The 19,034-nt window shown below is 43.0% G+C and overlaps 1 protein-coding gene and 2 pseudogenes across 2 annotated transcripts in view; 2 read left to right on the top strand and 1 right to left on the bottom strand.

Moving 5' to 3' along the window:
* The window catches only part of KCNG3 (potassium voltage-gated channel modifier subfamily G member 3), a 59,309-nt gene that overhangs the window by 22,099 nt on the left and 18,176 nt on the right, over window positions 1-19,034 (top strand). The gene's annotated exons all lie outside the window — the stretch shown is intronic.
* LOC101003797 lies at window positions 7,079-7,520 on the bottom strand (annotated as a pseudogene).
* LOC103876891 lies at window positions 12,110-14,669 on the top strand (annotated as a pseudogene).

The following is a 19,034-nucleotide window of genomic DNA, read 5'->3' as shown; positions in this document are numbered from 1 at the left end:
CTTGCTCTGTTGCCCAGAGCTGGAGTGCAATGGCACAATCTCGGCTTACTGCAATCTCTGCCTCCTGGGTTCAAGCAATTCTCCTGCCTCAGCCTCCCCAGTAGCTGGGATTACAGGTGCATGCCACTACACCCGACTAATTTTTGTATTTTTAGCAGAGATGGGGTTTCACCATATTGGCCAGGCTGGTCTCGAATTCCTGACCTCATGATCTGCTCTCCTCGGCCTCCCAAAGTGCTGGGATTACAGGCATGAGCCACCGCACCCAGCAAGTTTTATTTATTTATTTGTTTATTTTTTGAGACGGAGTCTTGCTCTGTTGCCCAGGCTGGAGTGCAGTGGCGCGATCTTGGCTCACTGCAAGCTCCGCCTCCCAGATTCATGCCATTCTCCTGCCTCAGCCTCCCAAGTAGCTAGGACTACAGGCGCCCACCACCATGCCCGGCTAATTTTTTGTATTTTTAGTAGAGATGGGGTTTCATGGTGTTAGCCAGGATGGTCTTGATTTCCTGACCTCATGATCCTCCTGCCTCGGCCTTCCAAAGTCCTGAGATTACAGGCATGAGCCACTGCACCCAGCTGCAGTTTGATTTTTTAAATGTTGCATTTGTCAGAATTTGCATCCTTTGCAACTATACAGAATAAAAATGTACAGGATACATAGTTTTTCTGAATTCCTTTCAGGGATCAGCAGAAAGTTTGGAGACCACTGTACCTTTAGTGTGCTATAGCCCTGGCTGTGGGATCCCACTACTATAGGTCACTAAGTCACCAAGTCACTAAGTCACCAAGAGTCACCAAGTGTCACCAAGAGTCAGAAGATAAGGATGGTCAGCAAGGGGGCATCAGGTTGGACAGCAGCTCCCCAATTGACATGTTAAGTAACTCTAGTTTTTATAGGTGGGGACAGCATACCAAGGAAGCATTTAAACCCTAGATCATAATATTGAAAAGCCTGGGGATAACATTAAGCTTTTTTTTTTTTTTTTTTTTTTTTTTTGAGACAGGGTCTTGCTTTGTTGCCCAGGCTGGAGTGCAGTGGCGCAGTCTTGGCTCACTTCTACCTCCACCTCCTGGGTTCAAGCGATTCTTGTGCCTCAGCCTCCCGAGTAGCTGGGACTACAGGTGCGTGCCACCACACCTGGCTAATTTTTGTATTTTTAATAGAGACAAGGTTTTGCCACGTTAGCCAGAGTGGTCTCAAAGTCCTGACCTCAAGTGATCCACCCACCTCAGCCTCCCAAAGTGCTGGGATTACAGGCGTGAGCCACTGTGCCCAGCCAGCATTAAGATTTTGACTTTTATAAAATTATTCTTAGAAGAGACTTCATGGCAGAATTTTATCCACCCCTTTATTCGTTTACTTATTATGAGTCATTATTTGTGATCCCTAAGGATATGTTTGCATAATATGATGTCATAATGCATTTGGAAGAAAAATGGAAACACCTCCATTTTTTTTCCATTTAAATGAAACTCTCTGAAACAGTAAGACCACAGTCTGCATGCCATCTCGTGAGCACCTTTGTGTTGTGCACAGTTCCTTATGTGTGTTAGATGGGAGTAGGTAAAATAAATATTTTGGCACTCCTCACTCATGCACACCAGTGACATAAACTGCCTGATTCATACAAAACCCTCTTAGGTTATTAGTATCTTAGGTTACAGGCAAGGTGATAGAGAAGTCCAGTGACTGACTTAATGTGGCCAAGGGGAATTGGCCCAGGTCAGATCACAGAGCTTGTGTGCTTGGCGGAAACTCCATTTCTTTTTTTCTTTTTCGTTTTTTTTTTAGATGGAGTGTCGCTCGGTCGACCAGGCTGGAGTGCAGTGGTGTGATCTTGGTTCATTGCAACCTCTGCCTTCTGGGTTGAAGCGATTCTCCTGCCTCAGCCTCCTGAGTAGCTGGGACTACAGGTGTGCACCACCATGCCCAGCTAATTTTTGTATTTTCAGTAGAGACAGGGTCTCACTATATTGGCCAGGCTCGTCTCTAACTTCTAACCTCATGATCCGCCCACCTTGGCTCTGCAAAGTGCTAGGATTACAGGTGTGAGCCACTGCACCCAGCCTTTTTTTTTTTTTCAGACAGAATTTCGCTCTTGTTGCCCAGGCTGGAATGTAATGGTGCAATCTTGGCTCGCTGCAACCTCTGCCTTCAGGGTTTATGTGATTCTCCTGCCTTAGCCTCCCAAGTAGCTGGGATTACAGGTGCACACCACCATGCCTGGCTAATTTTTTTTTTTTTTTTTTGTATTTTTAGTAGAGATGGGATTTTGTCCTGTTGGTCAGGCTGGTCTTGAGCTTCTGGTCATCCACCGATCTTGGCCTCCCAAAGTGCTGGGATTACAGGTGTGAGCCACCATGCCCGGCAGAAACTCCATTTCTTCTTTTTTTTTTTGAGACGGAGTCTTGCCCTGTCGCCCAGGCTGGAGTGCAATGGCATGATCTCAACTCACTGCAACCTCCACCTCCCGGGTTTAAGCGATTCTCCTGCCTCAGCCTCCCAAGTATCTGGATTACAGGCATGGGTCTCCACACGCAGCTAATCTTTGTATTTTTAGTAGAGATGGAGTTTCACTATGTTGGCCAGGCTGGTCTCAAACTCCCGACCTCATGATCCACCCACGTCGGCCTCCCAAAGTGCTGGGATTACAGGCATGAGCCACCACGCCCAGCCCAGAAACTCCATTTCTTTTTGTGCAGCAGCAGCTCCATCTTTGTAATGATGTATGGGGAACTTTGAGTCACATCTCAAGCATCAAATTAAGGGCCAAATTGGCTTCAATTGATATTTATTGTTATATACGTCATTTTGGAACCAAGTAAGTGAAAAAGCATAATTTTTCAACCCTTAGAAAGATAAAAATTAAGTTTTATTAGCTGACAGTACAATATACAGTGGTCTTTTAAAACAAATTGTCCCTATTCCTCAATCAACCTGTATAATTTTTTTTTTTTTTTTCAGACAGAGTCTCGCTCTGTCCCCCAGGCTGGAGTACAGTGGTGCGTTCTTGGCTCACTGCAACCTCTGCCTCCCAGGTTCAAGTGATTCTCCTTTCTCAGCCTCGCAAATAGCTGGGACTGCAGGTGTGTGCCACCACACCCAGCTAATTTTTGTATTTTTAGTAGAGATGGGATTTCACCATGTTGGCCAGACTGGTCTCGAACTCCTGACCTCAAGTGATCCAGCCGCCTCTGCCTCCCAAAGTGGTGGGATTACAGGTATGAGCCACCGCGCCTGGCCTAACCTGAATAATTTATTTAAATGTTGGTGCTAAGCCATTACAGCAAATGCTCTGAAGATTTTTTTTTTAATATAAGTGTTGAAAATAAAGCAAAATTTAAACATTTAAAAACTGAATTCCTTATGCCAATCAAAATGTGTTTTTCTTGACTACATCTATCAAAAACCTAAGAAGCAGAACAAATCAATCTGTGAAATAAAGGAAACATATGCTTTATAGCCAGGCATGCTGGCTCACTCCTGTAATCCCAGCACTTTGGGAGGCTGAGGCAGGCAGATCACTTGAGGTCAGGAGTTAGAGACCAGCCTGGCCAACATGGTGAAAACCTATCTTTACTAAAAATACAAAAATTAGTCAGGCATGGTGGTGCGTGCCTGTAGTCCCAGCTACTCAAGAGGCTGAGGCAGGAGAATCACTTGAACCTGGGAGGCCGGGGTTGCGGTGAGCTGAAGTCGCGCCACTGAACTCCAGCCTGGGAGACAGAGTGAGACACAGAGTAAGACTCTGTCTCAAAACAACAACAACAAAAAAAACAAAAAAAATCCAACACATGCCTTACAAAGGTAGAAGAGGAAATTACACATAAAGGTCATTATAAAGTCTTTCAGGCATATAAAAAACAATAGATGATAACACAATGAACACCTGTTTACCCACTACCCAATTCAAGAAACAGAACATTACAAATATCATTGAGGGCCGGGCGTGGTGGCTCACACCTGTAATCAAGCACTTTGGGAGGCCGAGATGGGCAGATCAAGAGGTCAGGAGATGGAGACCATCCTGGCTAACACGGTGAAACCCCGTCTCTACTAAAAAATACAAAAAAATTAGCTAGGCATAGTGGTGGGCGCCTGTAGTCCCAGCTACTCGGGAGGCTGAGGCAGGAGAATGGAGTGAACCCAGGAAGCGAAGCTTGCAGTGAGCCGAGATTGTGCCACTCCACTCCATCCTCGGCGACAGAGCAAGACTCCGTCTCAAAAAATATCTTTGAGTCTGTAATCCCAGCACTTTGGGAGGCCAAGGCGGGTGGATCACCCGAGGTCAATAGTTTGAGACCAGCCTGGGCAACATGGTAAAACTCTGTGTTTACCAAAAAATACAAAAATTAGCTGGGCGTTTTGGCACATGCCTGTAGTCCCAGCTACTGGGGAGGCTGAGGTGGGAGAATCGCGGGAACCCAAGAGGCAGAGGTTGCAGTAGGCCGAGATCGTGCCAGTGCACTCCAGCCTGGGTGACAGCATGAGTCCTTGTCTCAAAAGGACTCCTGGTACTCAAGGTACTGAGTACCTCTTTCCCAGTGAAATCCCTTCATTTTCCACAGAAAGTGGCACTCTCCTGACTTTGATGTTATTCCCATATACTTAAAAATACATTTAATATATGATTATGTACTCAAAATATAGCATTGTTTTACATAAACTGTTTTTATAAATGGTGTAATCAATGGAGTCCGCAGCTTGCCTTTTTAGTTCAACTTCATGTTCATGTTTGATTTCTATGGCTGTAGCCCTTGCATTTTAACTGTAATGTAGTAGGCATTGATTTATTTGTTCTTTTGTTCATAGAAATTTTGCTATTACTGTAGTGCTGCAATGGATAGTTTTGTTTGTGTCTCAGTGCACATGTTGGAGACTTTCTTTAATGCATCTACCTAGGATTGGAGTTGCTGTATTGAAAAGGATGCACATCTCTCCTCGATGTTGCTAAATAGCTCTCCAGAGTAGTTCTACTGAATTATATTCTTAACAGTAGTGAGTAGAAGTCCTGTTGCTCAATATCCTTGCCATTTCTACATGTCGTCAGACTTTAACACTTTGCTAATCTGGTAGATATGAAATATATCTTGCTTTTTTCTTTTTTCTTTCTTTCTTTTTCTTTTTCTTTTTTTTTTTTTTGAGATACAGGGTCTTGCTGTGTCACTTAGGCTGGAGTGCAGTGGTGCAGTCATGGCTTACTGCAGCCTCAACCTCCTGGACTAAAGCAATTCTCCCACCTCAGTCTCCCAAAGTGCTAGGATTACAAGCATGAGCCACTGCACCCAGCCTCATGTCTGGCTTCATTTGATCAGCATAATGTTTAAAAACATTTGTCTGCATGTTGTTTGTATTGTCTATTCCTTTTTTAAAATTCGAGATATAATTCACATAACAAAATTTACCATTTCAAGTATGCAATTTGGTGGCTTTTATGATTGCACTACATTGTACAACTATCATCAGTATTCCAGAACATTTTCATCACCCCAAAAAGAAACCTACTTGTTAGTAGTCATACCCTGTTCCCCCTCCTCGCATACCCTGACAACCATCTGCTCTCTATCTCCATGGCTTTGCCTATTCTGGACATTTCATATGAATACAGTTATACAACATGGATCCTTTTGTGTCTGGCTACTTTCACTTAGTTTATTATCAAGGTTCATCCATGTGGTATTTCATTCCTTTTATGATTGGATAATAATATATTGTATGGTTATATAACATTTTGTTTACCCATTCATCAGTTGAATATTTGTATTGTTTTTACTTTTTGATTATTATGACTGCTATAAACATTTGTGTCCAAATTTGTGTGTTAATGTGTGTGTTTGTGTGTGTATATATATACATATATATATACATTTTTTTGAGACAGTCTCACTCTGTTGCCCAGACTGAAGTGCAGTGGCACGATCATAGCGCACTGCAGCCTTGAAGCCCTGGGCTCAAGTGATCCTCTAGCCTCAGCTTTCCAAGTAGCTGGTGCTACAGGCATTTACCACCACTCCTGGCTAATTTAAACATTTTTTGTAGAGTTAGGATCTCACTGTGTTGCCCAGGCTGGTCTCGATCCTCAAGCGATCCTTCCACTTTTGCCTCCCAAAGCGCTGGGATTACAGGTGTGAGAGCCACCCTACCTGGCCCCCTCCCACTTTTTTTTTTTTTTTTTTGAGGCGGAGTCTCGCTCTGTCACCCAGGCTGGAGTGCAATGGCCGGATCTCAGCTCACTGCAAGCTCTGCCTGCCGGGTTTACGCCATTCTCCTGCCTCAGCTTCCCGAGTAGCTGGGACTACAGGCGCCTGCCACCTCGCCCGGCTAGGTTTTTTTTGTATTTTTTAGTAGAGACGGGGTTTCACCGTGTTAACCAGGATGGTCTCGATCTCCTGACCTCATGATCCGCCCGTCTCGGCCTCCCAAAGTGCTGGGATTACAGGCTTGAGCCACCGCGCCCGGCCACTTTTTTTTTTTTTGTTTTGAGACAAGGTCTTGTTCTGTTGCCCAGGCTGGAGTGCAGTGACGTGACCATGGCTCACTGCAGCCTCAGCCTCCCACGTCAACCTCCTGAGTACCTGGGACTACAGACATACGCAACCACGCCTGGCTAATTTTTGTATTTTTTTTTTGTAGAGACAGGGTCCCACTATGTTGCCCAGGCTGGTTTCAAACTCCTGGGCTCAAGCCATCTGCCTGCCTCAGCCTCCCAAAGTGCTGGGATTACAGTTGTGAGCCACCGCGCCTGATCCTGACTTTCCTTTTTCTTAATGGTTGATTATACATCCTAGGTACTGATTGTACATTGCAGATATCTTTATTTATTTATTTATTTTAAAATATCTGTAGAAACAGGGTCTTACTGTGTTGCCCAGGCTGGTCTCGAACTCCTGCAGTCCTCCTGTACTGACCTCGAAGTGTCTGGATTACAGGCATGAGCTACCATGCCTGACTGCAAGTATCTTTCTGACTGTGGCTGGTATTTTTACTTTGTTTATGGTGTTTTGAGGCTTATAGAATCTGTACATTTTTAAAAAATTTAAACAGTTATTTTATTGCTTGAGTACATAGACAAATTTATGCGACGAGGACAGAGGCTGTAGATGACTCATATTTCCAATTGGGAGGGAGGACTCGCTTTGTCTTATAATATCAAGCCAAATGGTGAATCAAACTCAGAATCAGAATTTAGCATCCTTATCCTTTCTGTTCCTCTCAAGATGCTTTTGAACAGTGACTGCTTTCTTAATTAAATGGTAGAGATCTTCAGGGAGATGAGGAGCAAGTCCTTTGGACTTAAGAATTCTTAAGATTTTATTGCCTGTCACAAAACGTACTTGTGCAATACCATGTGAGTCTCTCCGGATCACACTGATTTGTGAAGGAGTCAGGCCTTGTTGGCCAGTTTGTAAGTCTCCTTCATTTCATCAGATGTCAGCTTCAGCCAAGTGGTGATGCTGCAGAGATAGGGCAGAGCCAACTGGGACAGGCCCTTCCTGGGAGCATGCATGCGACCCATGATGGCAGCAGTCAGGCAGCTAAAGGAAGAAGCTGTACATTTTAACAGACAAATTTATCAATTGTTTTCTTTATGATTGGTGTGATTTTTAACTTATCTGAGAAAACATTCGATATTGTCTCCAAGATCATAAAGATTCTTTCATGTTTTCTTTAAAGTTTTAAATATATTTATAAATAATTAACTTTTACATTTCAAATTGAGTCTTTAGTCCACCTATAATTATTATGTGAGGAATTTAATTTTATTCATGTGGATAACACTTTCCTCAGCACTACAGAATAGTCCAGTATGTACTTCACTGATCTGAAGAGCCTCATTTGCCATATATCTTGTTTCTTTGGGCATGCGGATCTACTTCTAGGTCCACTATCCTGTTTTTTTTTTTTTTGAGACAGAGTCTTGCTTTGTTACCCAGGCTGGAGTGCAATGGCACGATCTTGGCTCACTGCAACCTCTGCCTCCTGGGTTCAAGTGATTCTTCTGCCTCAGCCTCCTGAGTGAGTGGGATTACAGGTGCGCACCACCACGCCTGGCTAATTTTTGTATTTTTAGTAGAGACGGGGTTTCCCCATGTTGGTCAGGCTGGTCTCCAACTCCTGACCTCAGGTGATCCAGCCAGCTCGGCTTGCCAGGGTGCTGGGATTACAGGTGTGAGCCACCGGGCCCAGCCCACCATCTTATTAATTCCAGCATCAACACTATACTGTCTTAATTACTGAAATATAATCAGCTTATTAATTTCCATGAAAACCCTTCTTGGGAATTTTGATCACATTACACTAAAATTTTTTGCATTAAATTTATGGATTAATTTGGAGAGTTGGCTTTTTTGTTTTTTTGAGATGGGTCTCGCTCTGTCGCCCAGGCTGTAGTGCAGTGGCACAATGTTGGCTCACTGAAACCTCCACCTCCCAGGTTCAAGCAATTCTCTGCCTCAGCCTCCCAAGTAGTTGAAATTACAGGCATCTGCTACCACGCCCAGCTTTTTTTTTTTTTTTTTTTTTTGTATTTTTAGTAGCGACGGGGTTTCACCATCTTGGCCAGGTTGGTCTTGAACTCCTGACCTCGTGATCCACCCACCTCAGCCTCCCAAAGTGCTGATATTACAGGCGTGAGACACTGTGCCCAGCCTGAGAGTTGGCATTTTTACATTATTTAGTTTTATTATCCATGAACATAGTATATAATTCCACTTACTCTACTATTCTTTAATGTCTTTCAATAAAGTTTTATTATTTTCATCTAAAAATTATCTTATATCTTTTGTTAGATTTATATCTAGGTGCCTTATAACTTGTGTTGCTATTGCTAATTATATCCTTTATAAAAATTACAATTTATGCCTTTTGCTGATATAGCTGTATAGTTGATTTTGTACCTTCATCTTACTTGTAGCAGTATAGACTGTTCCTAATTTATGATGGTTCAATTTAAGATTTTTTGATTTTATGATGAGTTTATTGGAATTTAACTTCATTGTATGTCAAAGAGCACCTGTACTTTTCATTTATTCTAATAATTCAAGGGGTCTGTTTTTGTTGTAATGTAAACAGTGATACTATCTGGAAATAAAGACGGTCTTTGCAACCTTTATAATACTTTTGTCTTGCTGCAGTGGTTAAACCCTCTAGAGTTGTACTGATGAGAAATGGTGACAGCTGGCATTCTTGTCTTTTTATTTTTATTTTAAAATGCATTTTTGGATCACATTTGCTAATTTATGTAGAATTTTTGCATCTGTGTTTCTAAGTGAGATTGGCCTACAGTTTTTCTCTCTTATACTGTCTGGGTTTGGTATCAAGATTTCAGTAACTTATTTATTTATTTATTTATTTTTTGAGACAGGGTCTCATTCTGTCACCCAGGCTGGTGTGCAGTGGCATGATAATGGCTCACTGCAGCATCAACCTCTCTAGGCTCAGGTGATCCTCCCACCTTAGCTCCCCAGTAGCTAGGACTACAGGTGCATGCTACCATGCCTGGCTAATTTTTATATTTTTTGAAGAGACAAGAGTTTAGCTATGTTGTCCAGGCTGGTCTTGAACTCCTGGGCTCAAGCAGTCTGCCTGCCTTGGCCTCCCAAAGTGCTGAGATTACAGCCATCACACCTGGCCATGATTTCGCTAACTTTTTTTTTTTTTTTTTGAGACAGAGTCTCACTCTGTCACCCAGGCTGGAGTGCAGTGGCACGATTTCAGTTCACTGTAACCTCCACCTCCTGGATTCAAGTAATTCTTCTGCCTTAGCCTCCCGAGTAGCTGGGATTACAGGCATGCGCCACCATGCCTGGCTCATTTTTGTATTTTTGGTAGAGACTGGTTTTCACCATGTTGGCCAGGCTGGTCTTGCACTCCTGTCCTCAAGTTATCCGCCCACCTTGGCCTCCCAAAGTGCTGGGATTACAGGTGTGAGCTGCTGTGCCTGGCCTTTCACTGACTTTTTAAAATGAGCTGGTGACTGCTTTTTTAATTATTTGGGATAGTGTTATATAAAATAGGGGTTATGCATGCTTGGTATTTGATAGAACTTGCCTGTAAAATCATCTGGACCTGGTGTGCATCTTTTGGTGAATAGATGTCAAAGTGTAGATTCAATTTTTTTCATGATTTTAGGACCATTCAGTTTTTCCAGTTATTCAAAAACTGCAAATTTTGGTCTGATTCATTTTTCTGGGAAATTTTCCATTTCACCTAAATTTTCGCATTTATCTTCACAGAGTGGTTTAATGTATTTTTATGTTTTTATAAAAGGTCTGTTTTTGGCTGGGCGCAGTGGCTTATGCCTGTAATCTCAGCACCTTAGGAGGCCGAGGCAGGCGGATCACCTGAGGTCAGGAGTTGGAGACCAGCCCGGCCAACATGTTGAAACTCTGTCTCTACTAAAAATACAAAAATTAGCCAGACGTGGTGGTGGGTGTGCCTGTAATCCCAGCTACTAGGGAGGCTGAGGCAGGAGAATCACTTGAACCCAGGTGGCGGAGGTTGCAGTGAGCAGAGATCGCACCACTGCACTCCAGCCTGGGTGACAGAGCGAGACTCCGCCTCAGAAAAAAAGGGAAAAGTATTTGCGGTTTTTGCCACTAATCCTCATGGCAAAAACCACAATTAACTTTTGTACCAATCTACCATTCTGTACTCCCACCAAGAGTATACAGTCGCGTAACGTCGGGAGATGCTTAGGAGATTTCCTTGCTCTGTGAACATCGTAGAGCATCCTCACACAAACCTAGATGGTACTGCCTGCTACATACCTCACCACTTAGGTTGTATGGTGTAGCCTGTTGCTCCTAGGCCACGCACTTATGCAGAATCTACTGAATACTGTAGGCAGTTATAACACAGTGGTAAATACTTGTGCATTGTATTTCTTTTTTTTTTTGAAACAGAGTCTCTGTCACTGAGGCTGGAGTGCAGTGACACACGATCTTGGCTTACTGCAACCTTTGCCTCCTGATTTCAAACGATTCTTCTGCCTCAGCTTCCCGAGTAGCTGGGATTACAGGCAGGCACCACCACGCCTGACTAATTTTTGTATTTTTGTTAGAGACAGGGTTTCACCATGTTGACCAGGCTGGTCTCGAACTCCTGACCTCAGATAATCTGCCTATCTCGGCCTCCCAAGGTGTTGGGATTACAGATGTGAGCCATTGTGCCTGGCCTATTTGTGTATTTAACATACCTAAACAGAGAAAAGGTATAGTAAAAATGCAGTATTATAATCTCATGGAACTACCGTCATACATACGATCCATTGTTGACAGAAATGTCTTTATGTGGTGTATGACTATATACGGTTTCAGTTACTTCACAAACTCGGTGTTACTGGTTTTGCAAATTTTAGTTATTCTGTCTGGAGTGTAGTAATATCTCATTGTGGTTTTAATTTCTCTGATGGCAAAGAGTTGATCATCGTTTTCATTAGCTTATTGGCTTTTTACATAATTTATTATGTGAAATGTTTGTCCACATAGCCTATTTTTTAAAAAAATGGGTTTTTTTGCTATTGAGTTTTAGGAGTTCTTTGTACAATCTGGATACTAGTCCTTTGTCAGATAAATATGTTGTGAATATTTTCCTCTAATTTCTGGTTTGCCTATTCATTTTCTTAGTGGTGTCTTTTACTATACTAAAGTTTTAAATTTTGGTGAAGTCTAATTTATCAGTGTTTTCCTTCATGATTACTACTTTTTGTGCTGTATATAAAAAAGTTTGCCTACTTTCTTAGTCACAAACATTACTCCTATGTTTTCTTCTAAAATCTTTATAGGTTGAGCACAATGGCTCACTCCTGTAATCCCAGCACTTTGGGAGGCTGAGGTGGGTGGATCACCTGAGCCCAGGAGTTCAAGACCACCCTGGGCAACATGGCGAAATCCCATCTCCACTAAAAATACAAAAACTAATTGGGTGTGGTGGTGCACACCTGTATTCCCAGCTACTTGGGAGACTGAGGTGGGAGGATCACCTGAGCCTGGGAGGTAGAGGCTGCAGTGAGCCGTGATCGTGCCACTGCACTCCAGCCTGAGCAACAGAGCCAAACCCTGTTTCAAAAAAAAGAAAGAAAGAAAGAAAGAAGGAAGGAAGGAACGAAGAAAGGAAGGAAGGAGGGAAGGAAGGAAAAAGGAAAGAAATTAAATACTCTTAAAAAAATAAAATCTTAAAGTTTTCACTTTTACATTTAGTACTACACTCATTCTCATTAATTTTTGTGTGTGGTATGAAGTAAGGATAGTAATGCGTTATCTCTAATTGTTATTTTTTAAATCAATACACCAAATATATCATTTTGTCCTAAATATTCCATTAGACTGATAAAACAGTTGAACTCTCTAACGATAAAATTTATTGTACCATTAATTTAGTCCAACAACATATTTTCTGAGTACCTCTTAAGTGCCATGATTAGGCAATATAGTGTTTTGTTGTTGTTTTGGTTTTTTTTAAAGACACACAGCCCCTCTTGCTTCCTAGCTGGAGAGACAGACAGCTAAATGTACAACCACTACATGATGTGCTATGTGCACTGCTAGAGATAAGCACTGGCTGCTGTAGGAACACCAGGGAGAAACTCAGCCATGCTAGTGGACCTAAGATAAGGATTCCCTGGGGTGGTGATGCTTGAGCTCAGACTTGAAAGCCTGGTTGATGTTGGCCAAGAAGGGAGGGTAGATGTGCAAAGGCAAGAGGCGTGAGAAGACTGGGGACTGTGTTAGTTTCCATTAGTTGGAGCAGATGGTACAAGGCGGAGAGTGGCAGATCTGAAGCCTTGGATGATAACTCATGAATTTTAGCTCTTATCTGTGGAGAGTTAGGAGTCAGCAATACCTCAGTACTCGGATTATTTGAGTATTGCTGCTTTTAGTACTGCGAATGTTTTTGTATTCATGGTTGTAGATTAAAACACTTAGCTTATTGTTTCAGGAAGACCTTATAGGCTAGATACTTTGAAATATCCATACTTTGATTAAATCTTTTGTTTTGGCTGGGCTCAGTGGCTCATGGTCTGTAATCCGAGCACTTTGGGAGGCCAAGGCAGGTGGATCACTTGAGGCCAGCAGTTCTAGACCAACCTGGGCAACTTGTTTTAATGTAGATATTGGAAACTTTTTGAGCGTAGAAGTATCATTGTCCTGATGTTTGCAGTGAGTACCTAGTTAAGTAAAAATAATCTGAGTTGAGCACTGGACAAATTAGTTACCTGTGGTTAGGAAATAGCAAATAATGATATCAGCATGAACTACTTTACTTTTCAAAAATGTCATTTGTTGAGGCAGCCCCCGCTGCAGCCACCACCAAGCCCGCCGCCACCACTGAGCCCGCTGCCACTGCCTCTGAGCAGAAGATGGTTATGCCTCCCACGTACGCTGAACTTGGCAAATCTGCCAGGGATGTGTTCACCAAGGGCTATGGATTTGGTTTAATAAAACTTGATTTGAAAACAAAATCTGAGAATGGATTGGAATTTACAAACTCAGGCTCAGCCCAACACTGAGGCCACCAAGGTGACTGGCAGCCTGTGAACCAAGTACAGATGGACCAGATATGACCTGACGATTACGGAGAAATGAAACACCACACATTGGGCACCGAGATTGCATGGAGGATCAGCTTGCATGTGGACTGAAGCTGACCTTCGATTCATCACTTCTCACCTAACGCTGGGGGGAGAAAAATGCTAAAATCGAAACCCGCTATAGGCAGGAGCATATCAACCTGGGTTGCACTGTGGATTTTGACATCGCTGGACCTTCAATCTGGGGTGCTCTAGTGCTGGGTTATGAGGGCTGACTGGCTGGCTACTGGATGAATTTTGAGACTGCAGAGTTTTAAGAGACCCAGAGGAACTTTACTCTTGGCTACAAGACTGATGAATTCCAGCTTCATACTTATGTGAATGACGGGGCAGATTTTGGCACCTCTATTTCCCAGAGGTGAATAAGAAGTTGGAGACTGCTGTTAAGCTTGCCTGGACATCAGGAAACAGTAACACTCACTTCAGAACAGCAGGCAAGTATCAGATGGACCCTGATGCCTGCTTCTTGGCTAAAGTGTACAACCCTAGCCTGACAGGTTTAGGATAGACTCAGATCATAAAGCCAAGTATGAAGCTGATGCTGTCAGCTCAACTGGATGGCAAGAACGTCCATGCTGGTGGCCATGAGCTTGGTTTAGGACTAGAATTTCAGGCACAAACGAATACTGTACAGTTGTTTAATTTTAACTATTTTGCAGTATAGCTACCTTCAGAATTTAATGTATCTTTTAACATATATCTGAGATGCAAGTATTGCTAAATTTCATGCTAGACCTCCAGGTTAAAGATGATTCAAAAAGAGTGCTACCTTTTCAGAGATACAGAAGAAACCCAATTCCAAAAAAGGTCCTTTTAGCTGTAGACTTGGGGGGAATTTGGTAGCCCTTCTAGAGATGCCAGGTTTTAAAAAAATCTAGAAATGGCTGCAAGTGGAAGCTGATTATGTATAGGCACTTTGTAAATTTGTATTGAATAAATGAATGAAACTGTAACTTTCTGATAATTGAACCTTGGTTTCCTAACCCCAGTTGATGAGAGGCTCATTGCATCATGGTGTGTACAAATTCACCTGACAAAGACTTTTTTATTTTATTTATTTATTTATTTATTTATTTATTTATTTTTGAGACAGAGTCTCACTCTGTCGCCCAGGCTGGAGTGCAGTGCTGTGATCTCAACTCACTGCAACCTCCGCCTCCTGGGTTCAAGTGATTCTTGTGCCTCAGCCTCTCCAGTAGCTAGGATTATAGGCACATGCCACCATGCCCTGCTAATTTTTGTATTTTTAGTAGAGACGGGGTTTAAACATGTTGACCAGGCTGTTCTCCAACTCCTGACCTCAAGTGATCCAAAGTGCTGGGATTACAGGCGTGAGCCACCGCACCCGGTTAAGGGACCTTTTTAGACAGATCTTCATGACCTGTTTCCATCCCAGTCCTTCATCACCTCTCTTATACCAAAAGGTCTGCAGGGCGTGACAGCTGCTTCTGTTGTACCATTTTGGGGTGGAGAGGGTGGATCTGATGAAGCCAGTAATTCAGTACTGAATTCCTTCTTGTGTTGTGCTTTTTTGCCCTTGCACGAGAGTATGAAATAGCTTCCAGGAGCTCTAGCTATAAGCTGGGGAGAGGTTGTGTGATTGTAATCACATGGTGACAACACTTAGAATCTAAATTGGATTTCTGTTGCATTCTCACCACTCAATTTATTTTTTAGCAGTTTAATGGGTACATTTTAGAGTCATATTGTGTGGAATTAGATCCTCCCCTTCAAGTGCTGTAATTAACATCACTTAAAATAAAACTTGAATAAAATATTGAAACCTCAAAAAATTAAAAATATCATTTGTTGATATTCATCTTCCCAAGTTGTTCTGTAGATAAAAACTATCTTGAAGCAAAAATGGTAAAATACTCTTAAATAAAAGAATTGTTATCACTTTTTGTAAGATGATCTTGTTTGAAGAGGTAGATCTTGATATCCTTTCCAGTCTCATAATTCTTTTACTAATGAATGGCCAGTTAAATAAAAAAGGAATAGAACCCACATGGTAGTCATATATGGAATAGGAACAGATTATTGAGATTGATCTTCTTGTAGCATTATTTAAGCAAATACATGTACGCTGGGGTAGTGGTGAAGGTGCAGGAAGGGATTGTGGCACCTGAAGATTAAGGGGGCCCACCCAGAGTGGAGAGTGTGGGGCTGGGGACCACAGGTGATGTCAGGCCTGAGTTTCTGCTGCTGTCATCTCTGGAAAGTTTTTAGCAGCGAGTGTCAGAACCACAGATTTTTGATCCCTTTGCCTGTGTGTATATGTCCCCTACAGCAGGGTAGTCTTCTGAAAACACACTCCCTGGCTCTGGTGAAGAGAAGCGCATCCTGATTTCTGGGTCAGTCAGAAAGAGATGATGTCTCTGACTCTCAAGAGCCTCAGGCAAGGCACACACAGAAATACCTCTGGTTTGTCCACGGAGCGGGTTCGGAGCTAAGGGAAAAGCAGCCCAAGCCCTCTATTAGAGGGTAATGAACACGAACACTGATACATGGGATGGATGAAATTCTTTGTGTAAATTAGCTCCTAGAAGATGATGTCTACCTTTTTATCAGTTAAGAAAATCAAAGGAATAGTCAGAGGGGCCATTTTTTGTAGTAAGATATTTCGAGGTGCCTTTTGTTTTCTTCACTTGCCGTTCCATTTAGGGGAAGCCTAAAACACTGGGCACTGGCCCAGTGTCGCGCACCTGTTTAATCTTTGTAGGGCATCTGCTCACATCCGTGTTTTGTTTTGTTAACTTTTTAAATGTAATTGTTTTCACTTCATCAGGTATCTGGCACTTTCCTGATTTTGCTTGTGCTGGTCTTTCCATGCCAAATTAAATTGCCACTTTCTCAAAGAAGCCTTCCGTCATCTCCCAGATGAAGAAAAACTTATCTTCTTCTGAACTTAACACACATCAATTATAGCTTTTATTACTTTCTACATTCTATTTTTGAGTTTTTAAGGATAGGTTTGTTGTTAGGGAGGGTATATCTTACCCTTTGCTGGGTTGCAAATTTTCAATCTGTTTTATCTTCTTTTTAAAATCCTTTTATTTTGAAATGATTGAACAATTATTAATTAATTAATTTACCTATTTATATTTAGAGACAGAGTCTTGCTTTGTTGCCCAGGCTGGAATGCAGTGGTACAATCATGACTCACTGCAGCCTCAAACTCCTGGGTACAGGCAATTCTCCCACCTCCTGAGTAGCTAGGGCTACAGGCATGCGCTATCATGCCTGCTATTTTTTTTTTTTGTAGAGATGGGGGTCTCGCTATGTTGTCCATGCTGGTCTCGTACTCCTGGCTTCAAGAAGTCCTCCCATCTCAGCCTCCCAAAGTGCTGGGATTTCAGATGTGAGCCACTTTGCCTGGCTTGAAATAGTTTTACACTCACAAGAAGTTGCAAAAACAGCACAGAGAGTTCGGTTTTACCCTTCATCTGGTTTCCCCAGTGATAACATCTTTTTTTTTTTTTCTTTTTTGAGATGGGGTCTTGCTCTGTTGCCCAGGCTGGAGTGCAGTGGTGCGATCTCAGCTCACTGCAAACTCCACCTCCCAGCTTCACACCATTCTCCCACCTCAGCCTCCTGAGTAGCTGGGACTACAGGTGTCCGCCACCATGCCTGGCTAATTTTTTGTATTTTTAGTAGAGACAGGGTTTCACCATGTTAGCCATGATGGTCTCCATCTCCTGACCTCTTGATCTGCCTGCCTCGTCCTCCCAAAGTGCTGGGATTACAGGCGTGAGCCACTGCACCCGGCTGATAACATCTTACATAACTATTTTTAAGTTCTATCTTTAATTTATCTTTATACACCTCTCTGTGGCCTGACATACAGTAGGCTCTCACTCATGAGCTTTATTGCATGATGAATGAATTAATGGGCTCCATGGGCTTACAGCCACATCCAAGTTAATATGTCATCCCATCCTGACTCCAGGACATTGCATCATCCTGGCTACAAGTGACCTGTCTCAGGAGACTCAGACTGAAGCCATGCACATTTCGTGCCTCCTTAGTGCACATCAGTTGACTTGCCAGGCAGGGCGGGTGAGAAAGGACTCTGGGATAAATGCACAATCTGAGATTTATTTCAAAATAGGACATGAGGGAAGTAGATGAGGGTGTGGAGCGGGGCGGAACTGGCTTTGGGCCAATGGTGAATGGGGCTGGGTATTTGGGGGGTCATAATACCATAATACCATTCTGTCTTCTCTCTCTCTCTCTCTTTTTTTTTTGAGACGGAGTTTTGCTCTTGTTGCCCAGTCTGGAGCGCCATGGCGCGATCTTGGTTCACTGTAACCTCCACATTCCGGGTTCAAGCAATTCTCCTGCCTAAGCCTCCCGAGTATCTGGGATTACAGGCACGTGCCACCACACCCAGCTAATTTGGTATTTTTAGTAGAGTCGGGGTTTCACCATGTTGGTCGGGCTTGTCTCAAACTCCTGACCTCAGGTAATCCACCCACCTTGGCCTCCCAAAGTGCTGGGATTTCAGGTGTCTGGCCATTCTGTCTTCTCTTGTGTGTTGAATGGTCTCAGTTCTTCATCTCTAAAGGTTTAAGAAACAGAAGCCTACCACAATGACAATATCAAAACTGTTTCTTCCTGAGGTTCTTGTGTTTGTTTTTTTTTTTTTAAGTAATGGGGTCTCCTATGTTGCTTCTTTCTGAGGTTTTAGAGTCTGTCTCTACAAACTCACACTAGCGGGACAGAGCTCCTTGCAAGACAGTACCTCAGGCTACACTGCAGACACTACGATGCACTTAAGTCATGTATTTGGGTTGAATATTGAATTATGCCAAAAGGAGTTGAAGAAGATAAGGGTTATTTGTAGTAATTGCCTGTAATTTTTCACAGAAACACACTTTGGTGGAGATTTATGTATGATGGATAGCGTGTCTTAGCAGGACAGGTATTGTTGTCTTTGCATTTGCAGTCAGAAACTTGATTGTTTCTTTGTAGACAGTCATCAGTCCCTGTTTCCCAATAAAGAGAGAACGTGGATCTGGTACCTCTGTTGCCAAAACAGAGGACAGAGGAACCACAGAGGGTAAACTGTGTTTAGGAGGCAGAAGCCAGATTCCTCAGGCAAGGGTGATAGCCCCGTGTTCCTGTGTGCTAAGGGAAAGTGAGAAAAGCAAAGGTGGAGGCGATTGCAGGAAGAAAAGAGATCCGGTAGAATAATAGCAGCCCCTTAAAAACTGTGGGAGGGGCCGGGCGCGGTGGCTCAAGCCTGTAATCCCAGCACTTTGGGAGGCCGAGACGGGCGGATCACGAGGTCAGGAGATCGAGACCATCCTGGCTAACACGGTGAAACCCCGTCTCTACTAAAAAATACAAAAAACTAGCCGGGCGCGGTGGCGGGCGCCTGTTGTTCCAGCTACTCGGGAGGCTGAGGCAGGAGAATGGCGGGAACCCGGGAGGCGG

Source organism: Papio anubis, chromosome 14 (assembly GCF_008728515.1).
Source record: "Papio anubis isolate 15944 chromosome 14, Panubis1.0, whole genome shotgun sequence".
NCBI lineage: Eukaryota > Metazoa > Chordata > Mammalia > Primates > Cercopithecidae > Papio > Papio anubis.
This window is presented reverse-complemented; position numbering and strand designations above follow the sequence as displayed.